Source organism: Juglans regia, chromosome 4, assembly GCF_001411555.2.
Source record: "Juglans regia cultivar Chandler chromosome 4, Walnut 2.0, whole genome shotgun sequence".
In the NCBI taxonomy this organism is placed as follows: Eukaryota; Viridiplantae; Streptophyta; class Magnoliopsida; order Fagales; family Juglandaceae; genus Juglans; species Juglans regia.
The window spans coordinates 12141045-12159690 of NC_049904.1; the positions used below are offsets into that span (position 1 = coordinate 12141045).

Sequence of the window (18646 nt, forward strand, 5' to 3'; positions counted from 1 at the left end):
GTTAGCTGTAGTAAAACTAAAATAAATATATAGGGAATGAGAAGTCTGCTGAGATCACTATCCTATATCCCTCCCTATCCCTAAACGTTTTTAAAATCCCTTAAAATTGCTCCTCAATAGATTCCTTTAGTTTAGGTTTTGCTACAGTAACACTCCAAAGGGACCATATAGCGGAATCAGGGAAAATAATTATGTTTAGTATATACAAATTATCTTTTGTCGGGATAAGATTTCCTCAAGTTCTTAGATGAACTTGAAAGCCTCAAATTAGAGAGATAGACACATTAAAAGGGTCCTGTACGTGGTATTTATTGTTGCCTAAAAATATTTTGAACAATATTAAATAATTAGTAACTAATGTAAGACTCACTAAATATGTTTATATATTTTCCATTAGGGATTGTGGGCTTGCAAAGTGTTAGGCTGGCTAGCTATTCTTTTTTGTATAGCTTTAGCTACTCAAAAAATGGTGAAATACACACACACACACACACACACACACACACACACACACATATATACATGCAGTATGGAGCTTGCATATTTTGTAAATAAGTTCTCTTGAGTGGAAAAAACTATAACTTTGTGAGAGAAAAAAAATGAAGTATTTTTGTTGTAAATTGAGCTTGGTCTAGAAAACACATATTTGTGTGCAACTATCGATCTCTGCTTCCTTGCGTAAATCACAAGTTGATCAGCTTGACATGTACGTTCGTACATTAGAGTCTTGTTTGCTCAGATTGAATTTTGATTGCATAATTGATGACACTACTCCGATCAGCTTAACGTTGTGTTTCGTACACCTTTGGACCGGGTTCCAGCAACTCCGATCTTCGGGCTTCACGTACACACTTAAGAAAATACTAAAAATTGGGTGCCTTGGTGGTGGCCAAAGAGTCTCCGATGCCAAAATCAATATATCTTTTTAGTAGTTTGTGCATACTTAGAGGGATCAGAGAGAGTTTCTCATACCTATGGATCAACTCTTATACTAGGTTTCTAGTGGGGATAGCTCATTCCTAACTTTGAGGGAGCCATGTCCTTTTTACTGTTTGTTTAGTCAGAATCCTTTAATGCGGAGTGGCTTCTGGGGCGGTGTCATTAATGCGGTATGGGGTTCGAGGAGTGGTGTCATTAATGCGGCGTGGTTCCCTGACTCACTTTACCCAGAAGCATTCCCTATTACGCCTCTCCATGCATACTACCAGGAGGTCACGGGTTCTTCATATTTCCCACCCACCTGCTAGGGTAGGTTCCCGAGAATAGTTTGTCATCAGGGTGGTGTCAAGGCGGCAAGTCCTATCCGCCCCTAACGTCTACTTTTCCTATACGGGAGTTGCTTCGTGAGTGAGTTTTGCTCGTGGGTCGAGTACTCTACAAAAGCCCACTAACTCCTTTTAAGAGGAAGGTCGTTGGGCTTGACTGGGTTTGGTCAGGCTCTTTGATTTACTTCCCCACTGGTCTCTCGTGGGCTTGTTTTAAGGGTCGATAGGGGGGAAAACCCCTTATAGTTATACCCCACCAATTCTTATCGGACCAACCCGATGGGAAATCCTTTTTGCCTCTTCTTCTTGCTATACACTTTTCTGCTATCGCTAAGATCCTTTTTCCTAGAAATGGGTGGTTATTATTCTCCTAGCTCTTCTATTTGTTAGGTTCAAGGCTCTAAACCATGCCTGCATGGCTTTTTGGTGATTTTAACGTTGTCAGCCAACAGTTCCCCTTCCGAATTTATTGGCACGTTTTCTGAAGTAGTGTGGCAACACTTGCAGTTTCATATCTATTCAAGCATTGGCTCGTTTGGAGCTGCAATACAATAGGGCAAATGAGTGGAGCCGAGGCTGTTCGTGCTTGGGTGAAAGCCCACCTGGACAATATTTTTTCAGAGGCCCTGTTGGATGAGGGCAGTCTTCGGTGATACTTGCCTCCTTTAGCCAACATGCATTTTGCTAACCGGACCGTACCGATACAAGTGATTGTGCCCCTGGTCCGTAGGCATTTCCCCAACCCGCCAAGGGAGGGGAAGGGGAAGAAACCTAGGAGGGAGTCTCCTGGCAAAGTCGACTCTGACAAAATGCCTATTCCCCCTTCGAGGCAATCTTCAGTCGCGGTGCTAGTTCAGCAGCCAAAGCCAAAGTCACCAAAAAAGGTGGTGGAGACTATTTTATGTGGGTCCTCTTGGATTGCCCTGTTCGGGAGTCCTAGATAGTGCCCCCTGTCTCCTGATATTGATCTCGAGAGGGTTCCTTCACCCTCACCTAAAGAGTGTCTTGTCAGGGGTGAGGATCTTCTTAACCGAGTTTGTATCCCGAACTTTCCCATCGCTTATTCCCTCGAGGTCGAGGTTGTCTCGACTGATCCTAGCTTGGAGGGTGATAGGGCTGGTGACGTGGTGTCCGAGAGGGAGATAGCGAGGGTCATGTCATGGGCCGAGGGGGTTCTGGTAGATGCACTTGAGACTGAGGTCATGACTATGTCAGTGGAGGCCAGCAAAGCTTTGGCTATTGTGGTCGATGCCAGGGCTCCGCTGCCGTTCACTTACGCCATCCCGACCCTAGCTTCAGTAGAAACTGGGGTTGAGATTGAGTTTGGTGAGGGTGGTGAGGCCCAGCCATATTGGCGGATGTTGGTGCTTTTCTACCCTTCACTAACACCATCCTGGCCTTGGTGTTGATAGGGGCTGGTGCTGAGACGGGAGAGATCGAGGGAGCCCTCCTCGAGCTTGGTGCAGATATGCTGGCTAGTGAGGCTCCAGCAGTTTCCACGAGCATAAGGGTTAGAAAGATTCCCGAGCGTGCCGTGGAAGGTCCATCTTTTGCGGGGGATGATGGCATGGTGCTCGAGAACCCTTCTGAGGAGAGGGAGGATGCTACCCCAAGACTGGCGGCAGGAGGGGACCGTTCTGCCTATGTCCAGGACATGGCTAGGAGGCTTAGGGAGTTTTTCTCTGAGGTTTGTTGTCGGCTTGTCATGTCTCCTTTTAAGCCTTCTTGGTGCCTTTTCCTTCATTGCTAACTCAAAATTTTCATGGCAAGGTGTAGGGTAGTTGGCAATGTTCATTATGGATGACCGGGAGGCACTAGAAGGCGAGAACCAGGCGCTCCAATCTTTGGCTCAGTTGACCCTGCACTATGCCAAAGAAGAGAGGGAGAGAAAATAGGATACTATAGCTTCGTCAATGCAAGGTCCAACTTAAGTCCGACTTGGTGAGGTCACAGGAGGAGGCCAACTCTCACCGTCTCGAAGTAGTTGTGTCCGAGGAGGCGAGGCACAACCTTCAGGAGTCACTCGATCGCCAACTAGAGGAACTGGAACAGCTAGAAGCTGACAACTTGAAGTTACTCAAACAGCACGACTCTGACTCCCAATCATACAAGTGGTTGGAAGGGAGGTTCGAGAGGTCTCCAAGTCACTGTAGGAAAATAGGGACTCTCTCAAGGCCAAAGATAAGAGAGTGAAGGCCTTGGAGTTCGAGAAGACCAATGACGTTCATGTGATAGCTGCCCATGAGGCCACCATCTTGGACCTGCGCTCTCGCCTTGACAGCACCGAAACCGCCCATCCCCGCCTACGCGAAGAGTTGTCGCATGTCTGCTTTGTTCGCAACGATGCCTGGAACTACGATTACTTAAAGGGTTTGGAGAGAATGAGAGATCATGTGCTCTTGAATCCCCAAATCAATTTGAGGACATTGAAAGTGGAAGAACTCCCTCCAGACCCAACGGCGCTGAAGCGTGGCACCTTGATAGGGAAAGAGCTCATCCTGAGTGCACTCTTGGACATACCCCACCAGTGACAACCCTGCCAGCTAAACATTTCCCTTCCTACACCGATGTATTTCTTTTTCTTTTGTTTGTAAAGTCATGTAAACTATTTCCTCCCTCTTTGTAAAGAACTCTAACCAAGTATCTTTAGACGCCCTCGTGGCTATTTGCTTGTGCGTTGTATACATTTGACTTATCAATAAAATTGTCTTTCTTTTCTCTTTGCCATTTGCTTTGGTTTTTTTCTTTTCAATGTTCTTTTTCTTATGCTTCTTTCTTCTGTTGGCCTGGTGGGCCTGATGCTGGGCATAAGCCAAATTCGTGGAGGCAAAGGGTGAGGCTAGTCAGTGGGAACACAGGGCTTGGTTCCCCTAACCTTCTTGTCAGCCTTGTAAACTAAGACAAGAGTTAGGCAAGTCTGTGGGAACACGGTGCTTGGCTCCCTTGATCTTCTCGCCGGCCTTGTAGACTGTCAAATCTGCGGAGACATGGTGACGTTTGGGATCATGGCTATCTGGAGGGTTTGGAGAGAGTGGGAGGTCACGTGCTCCTGAATACCTGAAGCACGAGGACATTGAGAGTGTAAGTACTTCCTTCAGACCCAACGGCGCCGAAGCGTGGGGCCTTGATTGGGAAGGAGCTAATCTCAGATGCGCTCTTAGACAATCCCGTCGATTCCAACCCCGCTAGCTGAACATTCCCTTCTTCGTATCGACGCATTTCTTGGGTTGTGGAGAGAACAAGTCTATATCCCGCAGGGAGAGAGGCCTAGATGCCTTAGGCTAAGCCCTCCTCTTTGGTCTCCCCAGGGGGTGTGAGCCACCATGAAGCAGAGGAGTTGTCCCTCCCCAGCTTCTCATTTGGTGGATGAGGAGTTCAGTGAGAATCTTGAGGCACTTTTTGTCTAGAGTTCCGTCATTGGAGATGACGTTATGTTGGGTAGTCAAAGGACTAAACCCGTTCTCCGTTAGGGGAGGAGTCGGGATGCCTTAGGTCAAGTCCACCCCTTTAGTCTCTCCAGGGAGGTAGTTTGCTGGACGGCTGAGAAGGTGGTACCACTGGACAAAATAAATAAGTTAGTACAATTCATCATCGATCTATGAGTGTGAAATTTGTAAACCTGAGTTGTTTTGTCGGAGATGTAAGGCGTTAGCCATTCGGCTTCGGCATCCCGTTAGGCGAAGGAGGAGCGAGGCGAGGAGTCCAAGGTTCGATCGTTTGGTGTCCTATTGTTAGAGATAACGTTGTGTCAGGTAGTCAAAAGACTAAACTCACTCTCCGTCGGGGGAGGGGTCGGGATGCCTTAGGCCAAGCCTGCCCCTTTAGTCCCCCAAGGAGGTAATTTTTCAAATGGCTGAGAAGTCGGTCCACTCTTCACCATGTGGAGGTGGGGTCCGGGTAGTTTGAGACAGGACTCGCTTTCACCCGTTGACATCACAGGGAAGGTAAGCGTTGGGTCAAGCCAGCACTGATCCCACTCTTCTTTGTGATGAAAGTCGGGGTAAGTTGTCGAGTAGCCGAGGGGCTGGACTTGCTCTCCATCGCAGGAGGGATGAGATGGCCTTAAGGAGCATCTCACCCTCTACCTCCCGTGGGGAGGTAAGTTATTGAGCAGTTTGGGACTAGACTCACTCCTGCCTATTGATGCCCACGAGGAAGGTAGGTATCGGGTAGTCGACGGCTGGCCCACTCTCTGATGTGAAAAGGATAAAACAGCTTTTGGCGTGACTCATCCCTTTGGTGCCTCGCAGGGAGGTAAGTGTCAAACAGCTAAGCAGCCAATCCACACTTCACCGTGATGGGGCAAGGTAAGTTGCTCGAGGAGCTTAGAAGTTGGACCCACTCTCCCTGCGAGGGAGGTTGGGCCACCTACCCATCCTTTAGCCCTCATGGGGAGGTAAATAGTTGGGCAGTTTGGGACTGAACTTGCTCTCACCCGTTGACACTACGGGGAAGGTAAGTGTTGAGTCAGGCTGGTACTAATCCCACTCTTCGTTGTGGCGAAGGTCGGGGTAAGTTATCGAGCAACCGAGGGGATGGACCCGCTCTCCCTCGTGGGAGGGACGAAAGGACCTTAAGGCGCATCTCACCCTTTATCTCCCGCCTGTTGACGCTCATGAGGAAGACAAATATCGGGCAGCTAAGGACTGGCCCGCTTTCCACCACGAGAAGGATAGAGCAGCCTTAGGCGTAACTCATCCCTTTGGTGCCTCGCGGTGAGCTAAGTAGTTGTCGATGGAGATTTCGCTGATGGAGATACATTGATGAAGATTATGCCGATGGAGATTACGTTGATGGAGATTATGCCGATGGAGATTACGTTGATAAAGACTACATTGATGGAATAAGGAGTCGAGATAGGCGAGATATATTTTATCCCTGAAAAGTCACACTTTCACACTTTCATTAATAAGATTTACACTATCGACATAGAAATGCAAGTTACACATCATAAATTTTTTCAGCAATAAAACTTTTGTAGGTGCTCAGTGTTCCAGGGGTGTTAGCTCGTTTCCTTGGGAGTCTTGGAGCTATTCGAAGCTCGGGTAGTTGTTAGCGGTGACCACGTAAGGGTCTTCCCATTGAGGGTCCAACTTTCCTTCATCTTGGGTAGTTGTTCCTGTCTACTTTAGTACAAGGTCCCCGATCTTGAATGCCCTTGGTCGCACGCATTTGTTGAAGCATCACTTTACTCTCCTTTTGTTGATGGTTGTCCTTACTTCTGCTTCTAACATTCTCATTATGACACGGTACACCCATAGGACTCCGGGAAGTTCCTCCACCCACACGCCCTTTTTGTCGCTAAGTTTCTTGTTAAGTATCCCCATCAGCATTTTGTTGGTCACCTCCACCTGCCCATTAGATTGGGGATGTCCAGGAGACGAGTAGCAGAATTCGATCCCTAATTCCCGGCACTAGTCTCGGTAGTGGTCGGAGTCAAATTGCCTCCCATTATCTGATATGATGACGTTGGGATGCCAAATCTGCAGATGACTGTCATCCACAAAAAGCGCGTGATGTTGCTTGTCATGATTGTTGCCAATGCTTTGGCCTCCACCCACTTGGTGAAGTAGTCCATTAACACTACTACAAACCTCACTAGGCGAAGGGCCACAACGAAGTGATTGACGTCAAAATATAATATTTTCATCATAACATTTCATCATTTTTAGCAATTTATAAATTACTCATAACGTGTGGTATCGTCACAGTTTTCCATGTGCACTATGAGTACCTGACAATGACCGTAGTACAACTCACGTTGAAACTATGCTGTCTGCAGACTTGTTCTCAATGCATTAGTATAACATAACATCATAATGTGTACACCCACCAGTATTAGGTGTCATAACATATTAACTTTGCTCCTACGTTCTTTAAAAAGAACCCATTCAAAATCCGTTGACTATTCTTTGTCAACCCAGTGGTTACTACTCCATTCTTAAACACTCCAGAGTGGACATAAAAGTTTCACTAGAATAATTCCCTATCCTAGCCTTTGGGGTCATGACAAAAATTATTTTCATACTAAGTTAAAAAAATGTGTTCCATGACATGTGCATATATAGCAAGCTTTTTATGTGAAATGATATTTATAGGTGCAATATGCTAAAATGGTAGAAATATCACATGTCATGTAAATATACACTCAATGTATCATATAATATGATATTTTATGTTCAAAATGATAATTGAAACATGAATGAAGAATTTATCAATAAATCATAAATAATCTATCAATGTGTAAGTTAGAAGTCAACTTACAAACTTCCTGAGTAATCGAAAAAATTTCGTAGCAACTGAAATCAAGTGCGTACTAAGTTATGATTAATACTTCTATGGTTGAGGTTCAAAATCAAAGATTTCAAAAATGAGTATTTACAAAAATAACCCTAGACTCTCAAAAAATTTTGTTAAGACCCTAAATTTTCATTGCAAACGAACTCCAAATTTAACCAAAATTCATAGACTTCATATTTTTGGCATTATAAAACCATATATGCTCTTAGATTTTCAAAAACCAAAGTTTGCCCAAACAGTCCCAACCCGTGGCATGCACTATACTTAATGCCTAAGTGTGTTTATCGATCCCTATGAATGCATGCATATGCGATTTTCTTTAATCACAAATGATAACTAATATATTTAATGAAATAATGAAGGTTAATTATTGGGTAATAAAGTTCATCACAACACTTAATCATGGCTAAGATATCTTAAATCTCCAATTTATTCAAAACCAAATAGATTTAAAACCTATAATGGCATGCTTTCAATCACAAATCAAACTTTCCATAATTATTCTAAGACAATAATAAATCATATCAAATCATGCTTAAGACGTGCCATTGCTAAGTTTCCACTTAAAATTATTTAATCATTCAAACCACCTTTTAATGACCTGGTTTTGAACTAAGCTTGATAACCTTCTTAAAACTCAACCAAATTTTGTACCAACACTTGGAAACAAAACTTGTAATTTTAAATAAGATCAAGAGCAAGAAAACTTACAAATTTCGTAGCCTTTCAAGCACTTAAGGCAGCCTTGCTCAAGAACACTCAAGAACTCACCAAAAACCTACTCAGTTTCATTATATTGCTCTCTAAGGGGGAGAAGTACTCTCAAGACTTAAGAGAAAGCTTGGAGCTGAGGTGTGAAGGGAATTAGGGGGTGAATTTGCACTCCATCACTTGTGTCATCTTGTGCAGACCAAAACAGTATCCTAAACCGCCATGATTTCACTTCTGTAGTTGCTACATTACTCCTATGGGAGCTGGTCAAGTCATGGTGTAGAAGAAATAGAAGAAAAGCCAACAAAACCAATCATGGGGCTGACGAGTTCAAAGTGATTTTCTTTGGACAATTTTACTCATTGTCTTAACTCATCCTTTTGACTCATCATCATGGCTGATTTGTGTAGGTGCAAGGCCACTTATTGAAGACTTTTTCTGGTGGTAGGAGGTGAAGGGTTGGCTGCCAAGTGATCATGCAGGTGCAGTTCGAAAAAAGATGATGTAATGGAGGGTGGTGGCAGAAATTTCAGATTGCCTTCATCAGTTTGTGTCCTCTTGTGTAGGAGGAATAGTGGCCTAAAACTATCATGATTTCTTCCTTATTATGACTACAATGGTCCTACAGTGGTTGCCAGGTCATGGGGCAAGGTTTAGTTGACAAAAAATCAAGCAAACCACCTATGCTAACTGGCGGATTCAAGTGGTTTCTACTTGGCATATTTGAGCTTTGGTTTTTGGATGGTTTTGGGTGGGAAAACCTGATTCAAATTTCTCATGATGGTCATGGGGCCCCTTGGGAATTAGGTGGTGAAGGAGGTGGCATGGGGTGGTGGCTCAACCAAGGCAAATGGTTGGTTAAATCTCAACCCAACCGGTTCCCACTCAAACTAAACTAAGGTGGTTTGGCTTCTTGGTTTGGTTTGTGAAACCAATTTCGTCCAAGGCATATTATGGATTTGAAGGGGTCTCATGAGGTGACTAAGGATCATATTATCCTTGTGGAAATGGCACAAAATTATTGTGCCTAAGGGCAAAACAGTCCATGCACCAAAGGGGATACACATGAGCCGATTGATGCAAGTTTGGGATTTGGTATGCCATTTTCCTTAATGACATGTGGGGAGGTTTATCTAGGGTATTAGTAAGGTCTAAGTATGATGAAATGGAATAATAAATCAAGAAAATTCTAGATTAAAAGGTCAATAAAAGATTAAGACGAAATTAAGCTTCAAAGCATGACTTAAAGTTCACTAACCTCAAGTATGATGGTTAATGGTCTTAGCCAACTTTCAAAACTTAATTTGGGTACTTAGGGTATGATTTGGGTTTAAGGAAACCAATGACATGATGTATTAGGATTTCAAGTTGAATAATGAAATAAAGTCAAACATGGCTTTAGGCCTTGTGGGCTTAAAAGGGCCAAGTGTGTGGGTTCATGGCTTAAGGGCTCTTAGGCTAGGCCCATGAATGCTCTAGGGTCCTAAAAGACTCACTAAATTCACTAATGGGTTTGTTTTTCTAATCATTAGCTTAATGGTACTAAGTGCTAAGATTAAGACTAACCTCACTATCAACCTTAATATAAGTAATAACCCAAAATTAAAAGTTTAATCTGAAATGCTTAAGGGTTGATCTAATGATTAATTAAGCGGGGTGTTACATTAGTTTAGGCTCTTTCTGTCCAGTTTCTTTAGATTGATGATACTACAATCATGTATAGGTTGGCCAAAAGCCGAAGAACCCTAATTTATTCCATCGAAATATCCCACTCCTGTGTATTGATTTCATATATGATTGTTTTTTTTCCTCGGAAGCCATCAAAACAGTGAATGAGAGAGAAGGTGTGTGAGGAAGAGAAGAGAGAGTAGAGGAGGTGGAGGTGGAGGTGGAGGAGGAGGTGGGCGGTTGTGGCGAGAGAAACATAGAGCAGACGAGCGCCGAAACATGTCTGCCATAGTGTGCGGGAAGAGATCCTCCATTTTCGAAGATAGTTTGAGTCTGACAACTAACCCACCCGTCTCCAAGAGAATCCGCTGCTCCTCTTCCTCGCCCGTTCGCTTCTCCCCGCCCAGGCAAAACAACTCTTCCTTTCCTTCCCCCTCCTCCAATCACTCCCCGCCGCACTTGATCGAACATCTCAAGGCCATTTTCCTTACATGGACCATAAGGTGCTCGAGAAAGCACTTGGAGAATGCGGTGATAATTTGGATTCAGCCATCAGAAGTTTGAATGAGCTTCATATAGGATCTACTGATAATAACCTAGACTCTGCTTCAGCCAAATTTGACGTTACACGGGAAGCCAATGTTCAATCACGAGGTGCAGAGATTGCCAATGGGGAAGTTGGGGCTAGTGAGGAGCTATTAGCTCCACAGGACCCTCCCATGGATGGTGCTGACTGGGTGGAGCTGTTCGTAAGAGAAATGATGAGTTCTTCCAATGTAGATGATGCTAGAGCTCGTACTTCAAGAGTGCTTGAGGTTTTGGAGAGATCCATCTGTGCATGTTCAAGTGCAAGTGCAGAGGCAGCCCAAACCTTTCGCCAGGAAAATATGATGCTGAAGGAACAAGTGGAATCACTTATTCAAGAAAATACAATTCTCAAGCGAGCAGTGTCTATTCAACATGATCGTCCGAAAGAGAATGAAGAAAGGAGCCAGGAGTTGCTACATCTGAAGCAATTGGTGTCACAATACCAGGAGCAATTGAGAACACTAGAGGTGAACAACTATGCATTGACAATGCACCTGAAGCAGTCTCAGCAAAGCAACTCCATCCCAGGACGTTTCCACCTCGATGTCTTTTAGTGAATCTTGGATACATTAATTTGGCCTTGGGGATGGTTAGTGAGTGTGCTTTCAAGCACTGCTAAGAAGGTATTACGACATATCTCTAGGCACTTGAAATGGTGGTCTGCTGTGCTAATTGGGGCTTTTGGCGTGCTGGGGCTTCCTATTTTATATCCAAATGGAAGGCAGTGATGAAAGACAGCATTTAGTTTCATTCGAATACGTTGTTAAGGCTTACTTATCTTTTCCATTTGTGCCCCTCAATTTTATGAGAATTTAATACACGTAGGTGGTTGTATGTGTATGTCATGAGACGTTTTAATTTCATTAATAAAGAGATTTATAGCGCTCAAAAAAAAATGTATAGGTTGGCCAAGAAGCTACCTCCATTTACCTGATCCTTCTACACTTTTTACTATACCAAGGAAAAAAAAACTATTCAATTGAATCATTGTTTCATCTAATCAAATCCGGGCCGGAATCCAATTTCCAGGATTCTAGACTGGATGGGGAAAAAATCTGGCCCAAATGAATAGTCCTAATTTAAATGGATCAGTTCCTTCTCCCTCCCTTTCTCTTTCTTGCTTTGGATATATTCTCTCTTAATAATTCCCTTCCTAATTTGTCGTCAATCCTACTTAATTGTCTGCATCAAAAGTACTTCACACCAAAGGAAAGAGCAATTAGTTAATGGTTTTGTAGGTTTGTTACCTGAACCTCTATATATAGAAGCTTCCTCTTCATGAGAAACATTTTTCTTTCTTTAATTATCACGTGCAAGCTAGCTGCTGGTCACCCAACTTGAACTTTTCGTCTCTCTCTCCTCTTTCTTGTCTCTTTCTCTTCTTTCCCAAAGTGGATCTGTTAAAGTGAAGTAACGAGCTCATGAATATAAAGTGGTGGCCTGAGGTGTACTTGAATAGCAATATACATATGCTGCATTGCTGCTGAGTCTGCAGTACTTATCCTCTTGCTCGAGGGTGACTCTTTCCTCGTATGTCTTTGTTGTTTGTTTCTTTGCTTTCTTTCTTTTTTTCGTTTTCTTAGATCAAAATGCTTTGGTCTTGAATTTGAGATCCAAAAAGTATCTCGAATGAGTTTTTTTCTACTTGAAAATTAAGAAAATATTTTTTAATGATGTTGTGAATTTTTTATTTTTTTAAAAATATTTATGATAATTAAAAAAAATACATAAAAAAAATAAAATAAAAAAATAAAAAAGTGAAATGCACTATTCAGTGAAGTCATTCGGGTCACTTTTTCGGTAGCTATAGCAAGACTCTTCTTAGATATCTGTGCACATCTATGAATCCCTATCACGTGCTTAGTTATTTATTGCTTGTGACCGTTGAATATGTTAATGTAATAATAACTTATTAGCATATTCAAACTTATGCATGAATTAAAATGAATGGCCTGCATGCCGCAGATATTACTTGTGCAAGACAGTGAGGCCATGTTTGTATATTCAAACTTTCATACAGAACGTAAAAAACAAATACAAGCATGATGCCTTGTTAGTTAGTTCTCAAATGGGCTCAAAATTAATACAATAAGTGGAAAGCATAGAAGAATTCACTGAACCTTTCCATTGGAGTTTGGGTGGTATTTATATGCTTCCAAACGGTTGCATGGAATTTAGGTAGTTATTCCTCGTCATAATAGTCTCAAAACTGACAGCGATGCTCTCCTATCCCTAATAAGAGTTGCTATCACCATAAGAAAAATAGATTTTTGTGATTAATTTATTAATATAAAAAATTATTTATAATTAATTTTAATTATAAATAATTATTTCGTTAAAATTAACTGATAGTAAATAAACAATTTTCTTATATACTATCATTTTTGTTTTCCATATTTCTGGTCAATTGGGTTCATGTCTCATTTAACGTTAGTAGACTTTATTATATCTACAACAAATTTTCACAACTTCCTAATATTTTATATTCTATATTTTTTTTAATGTTTATTATTTTTTTTATCAAATATTTATTATATAAATAATGAATAGAAAATTTGAAATAATTTAAAAAAAATAAAATTAAAAAAATTTACAAATTTACAAATTTAAAAAAATATAAAATATAAAATGTGATGATGGTATAATAACAAAACTCTAATATCTATAATTATTTAATGCGCTTCAATGTCACTTCTGCATTAAATATGCGTTTCTTGTTTGTCTGTCTGTCTACCTTGATCGTTCTGGATACAGCTTCTTAATGGACGAGCATCTCGAGGCAAAGCTCTTCTTTAACGAGCATTTCCGAGTAAGATCCATTACTAACGAGCACTTCCAAGTGAGGTTCACTCCTAACTTCCAGGCGAGGTTCAATCCTAGCGAGCACTTTCGAGCGAGGTTCAATCCTAACGAGCACTTCTGGGCGAGGTTGACTCAGCACTTATGGGCAAGATTCACTACCGACTTATATGGCGGTCCAATGCTCTCCAAAGCCCTCTGGCTTTTCGGCCCAAGAGGTAGATTTGGTTTCAATTGGGCTTTTCGTTGTAAGATAAATGAGAGCTTTAAATTTTTATTACCAATAAATTATAATTGAAAACTAATGCCACTGGAATCTTTTTTCCTTTTTCGTTCCATTTTTTGATCATTCTCATGTCCAAAACTTCAATAATTACATTATAGTCCTGTTCTGGGTTGAGATTGTAAACAAGGTATTGGATTGAAATTGTAATGGTGAACACAGAAATGGGAATCAGATATGAACGCAAGGTGTTTGTGAAAAAGACTCAAAGAGTCATAACTTGTATTAATAATAGGGTTCTTCAAGAAAATCTCTAAACCTCCATAAAATCCAGTCTTCTACAATATTCTTCAGATATCTCATTTCTAATTCTGCATCCTGACTATATTCATGTAATACCCGAGTCTTACTACGCAGGTCATTACGTCATTTTATTAATTCATTAAATTAAATATTTTGAGATAAACATTTTTATTACTTTTAATTATTTTATTTTAAGATGAGTATGCTTTATTTTTTAAAAATATGATTTATTAAAATAAATCAAGTATATTATTTTTATGACTTGAAATATTTTCCCTTAAACCCTATAATTTTATTTAATTAAGAAATGTCCAAATATTCTCTACCCTTAGGGCACGTTTGGATTCGCAAGTCATCTCAGCTCATCTCAACTCATCTCATTACTATTCATTACTATTCAGCAACTTTAACTCACAAATCTCACTACTATTCACAACTCATCTCATTACTATTCACAATCCATCTCAACTCATCTCAACTCATCTCAAATCATCTTCGAATCCTGACTAAATTGGTAGGTGTAAAGCACTCTTGAGGTGGATAAATCTCCTCCATCCATCTTCCAAGCTTATGTGATAAGTTTTGACCAAAAAGAGCTTCGTTTGGTAAGTAAATTCATCTCAACTCATCATTACAATTTTTTCAAATTCCTAACACAAAATATAATAAACAATTCAACCAAAATAATAATAATATTAAAAAATAATATTTTAACAAATATTTTATCATCTCAATTCAACTTAGTTCAATATCCAAATGCAGCCTAAATCCCTTTTCACCCATATTAGGCTTCTAAGGCAAGCCATTAGGCTTTTGACCCATAAGTTTCTTAAGAAAGCAATTGAATTGACTTTTCCTTGCACCCATCGTCCAAAGCAACACAAAAGGAGAAAAGAAAACAAAACAAAACTATTCCTAAGGCATTCCATCCATGCACCCGTTGGTCAAAGCTACACAAAAAGCCAAGAATTAAAATCAATTCCCTTTAATCTCTTAACCATCAACTACACTTAGGAAAAGAAAAAGAGAGAGTTTACACCTTCTTCTCCAAGCCATAGCCGATCCTCTCTTATTCTCCTCTCTTTTGTTCTTTAAGAAACCAAACTCCTCTCATCTCTTTCAAGCCAAACATCTATTTTTCTTTCTTTTCAAGAAGAAAATAGCAAGATAAGAGTACCCTCAATCCTTCTCCTTTGTGTATTTCAAAGTTAGTCATGGTTGATCAAGTGGGTTTTCTTTTGATATTTTTGATGTTTCGATTTTGGGGTTTTTGAATTTTCTTTGTTGGTCGATTGTTGTATGGTAGTTTCTAGGCTGATTTCTCATTTGTTCCTCTAATATTTATTCTAGTTGGGAGGTAACTGAGTAACAAAATGATAGCCCATATGTGTTATGCTCTGTTTTGTTCCTAGCCGTGTGTTTTGCATAGCATTTTTTTTGTAGCCTTACCTTGTATTTAAGCCATGTTTTAATTATTTTAAGTCTTTTTTTTTATGTGTTAAATTCATAGAAGTTGAGGCTTATAATTTTAGACATATTTTCCTCAAGGTTTATGGCCTAAGTAAGCCACTAAGAATTTTAATTAAGCTAGTAAGCTTGCGTTGAGAATTTTAAGTTGCCAAGTCTTGTACCCTTTTTATTTATGCTATGTTTTCAGAAAAACATGTGAGGTTTTCTTAAGTTTTCTACAACTCTAGTATTGTTTAATTATGTAGTTGAGATTTTGGCTAAATGAGGGATGTTTAAGAACATGAATGTACCAAGACTTGCTAGCTGCCCATGCACTACAGAATTTATGCACCATGTTCTGTGTTGAAGCCTAAATCAGCCCATTTCATCCCTTCTTCAGTTTCACACTTTTGTTCAACCAAAGATAAATTTTAGTATGAAAAATCATTGAAGAAAAAGTGATAAAAATCAACCCTCTTGTGAGCATTGGCCCCTTTTGTTGGATTTACTTTCCAAATGATGTTACAAAGCTGTCAAAATGCCCTCTTTGATGACAGTTTCATATTTTGTAGCACTTCCTTGTTCCCTTTCATTTTAAATCAATTCCTACCATCTATGCATTTCTAACCTATGATTTCTATCTATCGTTCATGTAGAAAACAATGGCCTTTGAAGGGATAGCAAGCATGTTATTTACTTTCATAAGTTTCTTTAAAATGTTTGGAATGAGGATTTTAATGTTTTGGCCTAAGTGCCATGTATGGTGGGTTGCTAAATGGATTAAGATTGTACCTTGTAGATAATGCTCATTAGGTGAGAATGGGTTAAGGAAAACACTTTAATTCTAAATTGGAATTAAAGTGAGCATGTAAGCGTGTTGGTTAGTAAAGCTTAAAGTAATATGGATATTAATGTGTTTATACCATTTCATTGAATAGGAGTTATTTTCAAGTTCAGAGGAACTCACTAGTAAAGCTCGCAGGTAAGTAGCTATGACCATGCTTCTTACATCAAGTTCTCTTTATGAAAGAATGTCTCTTTCTCTAATTGCAAAAGTTCTTCTAAAGAAAATAGTAAATGAAAATAGTATGTACAAGTACTTTCTTGATAGCCCTGTTAAGCACCTATCGATTATAATTGTGTGTATGTGTATAAGGTAATGCATGCACGTAGGTTCTAAGTCATGATATTTCCTTACATGCCCTCTCAATAAACTTATTGGCTATTCCTATATATAGTAGAGTATGAAAATGTTTTGATTGCAAATAAAAGGAAATGAATGTTTCATGTCTTATGCTTCAAGTGATACTTTAAATGAGTTTTAAAATACCCCCATGAACTAATGCTGTTAAATGATGCGAAAAAAGTGTTTTAAAATGTCCCCATGAACAGATGCTTTAAATGACGCAAAAAAAGTGTTTTAAAATGTCCCTATGAACTGATGTTTTATGGATGCCATGAAAAGATGATGTTTAAGTTCATGCTTTTAAATGACGTTTTCCATGAATGAACTGTTAAATGAAAATGACTAAAAAGACTAAAAAGAAAGGACTGAAAAGACTACCATGAATGAAAGAAAGAATGGACTGAATGAATGAACGTTTTATTGTATGAAAATATGTAATAGCCATATGAATGAAAATGGTACCAAATGAATGGGCAGATTGCAATACCGGGTGAGTAGTACTGGTAGTGCACCCAATGCTGTCCCCATGAAAGGTATTCCCAACCTGTGGCCACTGGCGGAATCCAGGTCCAAAGAAAGATCGCTAACTCCAACACACGGGGCGTAATAGTGTGTACCAGCCAAAGAAAGTCAAACATGAAAGTATAGTTATTTCTTAAAATGTTTATATATGAAAGCATAATTCTTGCTTATTTCTTAAATGTTTATGCATGAAAATATGGCTTACTCCTTAAACTGTTCATGCATGAATGCATTGTCACGATTAGCAAACGTTTATGAATGCATGTTTTCAAAAGAAAAAGAATAGATGCCTAGTATGTTCACTCCATGGTGTACTACTTACTGAGTATTCGACTCACTTTTGTTTTAAATGTTTTAAACGTCCAGGTAATGATGAAAAGGCTGGAGAGCAAGACATTACTGCAGAGGGAGAGGCAAAAGCTTAGGGTCTTCCCTAACTAGAACATTTATGTTTTGGATGATGGGTTATGTTTTTATGAACGTATGGACTCTGAGAGTCTTTTTTTTATGAATGTTCGAATATAATGTCTATCAAGTGTTCCCTTTATTAAATTAAAAATTTAGAGTGCACGTGTGTCATGTCCATGCCGATAGCATGTTACTAGAAAAAGAAAGAAAATAAAGAAAATGAAAATGAAAGAAAAAGAACAGGCATGTACGTCGCGATCCCTCCCTTCCCTAGGCAGGGTTGTGACAAGTTTGATATCAGAGCAAAAGGTTATAAGGTCTTATAGACTTTAGGGATGAACTAAGCTGAAGTCCTCTCTCTAAAGTATGCCAAGCTCTGCAGCAAGTTTAAAAGATATTTTCTTATTGAGTATCATGAATCATGTTAGAATTATTGCAAATCATGCATATTTGTTTCATATGAGTCCATTGCTATTGTTACTATTATACTTGTTTTAGTATGGCACTGATAGGCAATACTAAGAAAGATAGATGTTGGGGGCGACCCCGTTCCCATAGTGTAGAGAATCAGCAAGAGGTTCCCAGAGATACGAGAGACCTCACCAATGCAGTTGCATGCTTGATAGAGACCGTTATTGATGGGCAAACTAATATGCAAAGACAAACCCAACATTCAACAACCTTCGAACTATTCGGTAGACAACACCCTTCGTTGCTTGATGGCAAGTGTAGCGAAGCAGATGCTGACAACTGGATCGAGCGCCTAGAGAAGATCTTTCGCGTAGTCTCATGTCCAAAATAAGAGAAGATGGAATTCACTGCTTACAACTTATTTGACGTGGTAAACGGGTGTTGGAAGTCTACTCATGGGCTTATTCCGCAAGAGTTAAGCGAGTCAACTCCAATTTCGTAGGCGGTATTTAAAGAAGCTTTCACTGATCGGTTCTTTCCCTATTTCCCCATCGTGCATTAGTACTAGGCGATTATGTTGCCACACATTCCTTCATATCCTGTAAGTTAGCTTGTTTAAGTGAGAGGACTCCTGAGTCCTTAGGGTGTGTGATGTTCGTTTCTACTCCACTAGGAGACTCCGTAAATAGTAGTTTCGTATTGAAGGGATGCGCGATAGAGATACAAGGCTGGCACCTCCTTGCCGATTTAGTCCTACTCGACATGGAGGAGTTCGATACCATTTGGGCAGGGACTGGTTGTCTAAGCACTTTG

At 40.2% G+C, this 18646-nt stretch overlaps 1 long non-coding RNA gene and 1 pseudogene across 1 annotated transcript; both read left to right on the top strand.

Annotated features, from left to right (window-relative positions):
• The first annotated feature begins 10190 nt into the window (after positions 1–10190).
• On the top strand, positions 10191–11398 carry LOC108992529 (annotated as a pseudogene).
• Positions 11399–13255: 1857 nt separating this feature from the next.
• Positions 13256–17578, top strand: LOC108992569. Its single transcript, XR_001996351.2, has 3 exons — positions 13256–13549; positions 16245–16288; positions 17381–17578. It is a non-coding gene; the product is annotated as an uncharacterized LOC108992569 (long non-coding RNA).
• The last annotated feature ends 1068 nt before the right edge of the window (positions 17579–18646 follow it).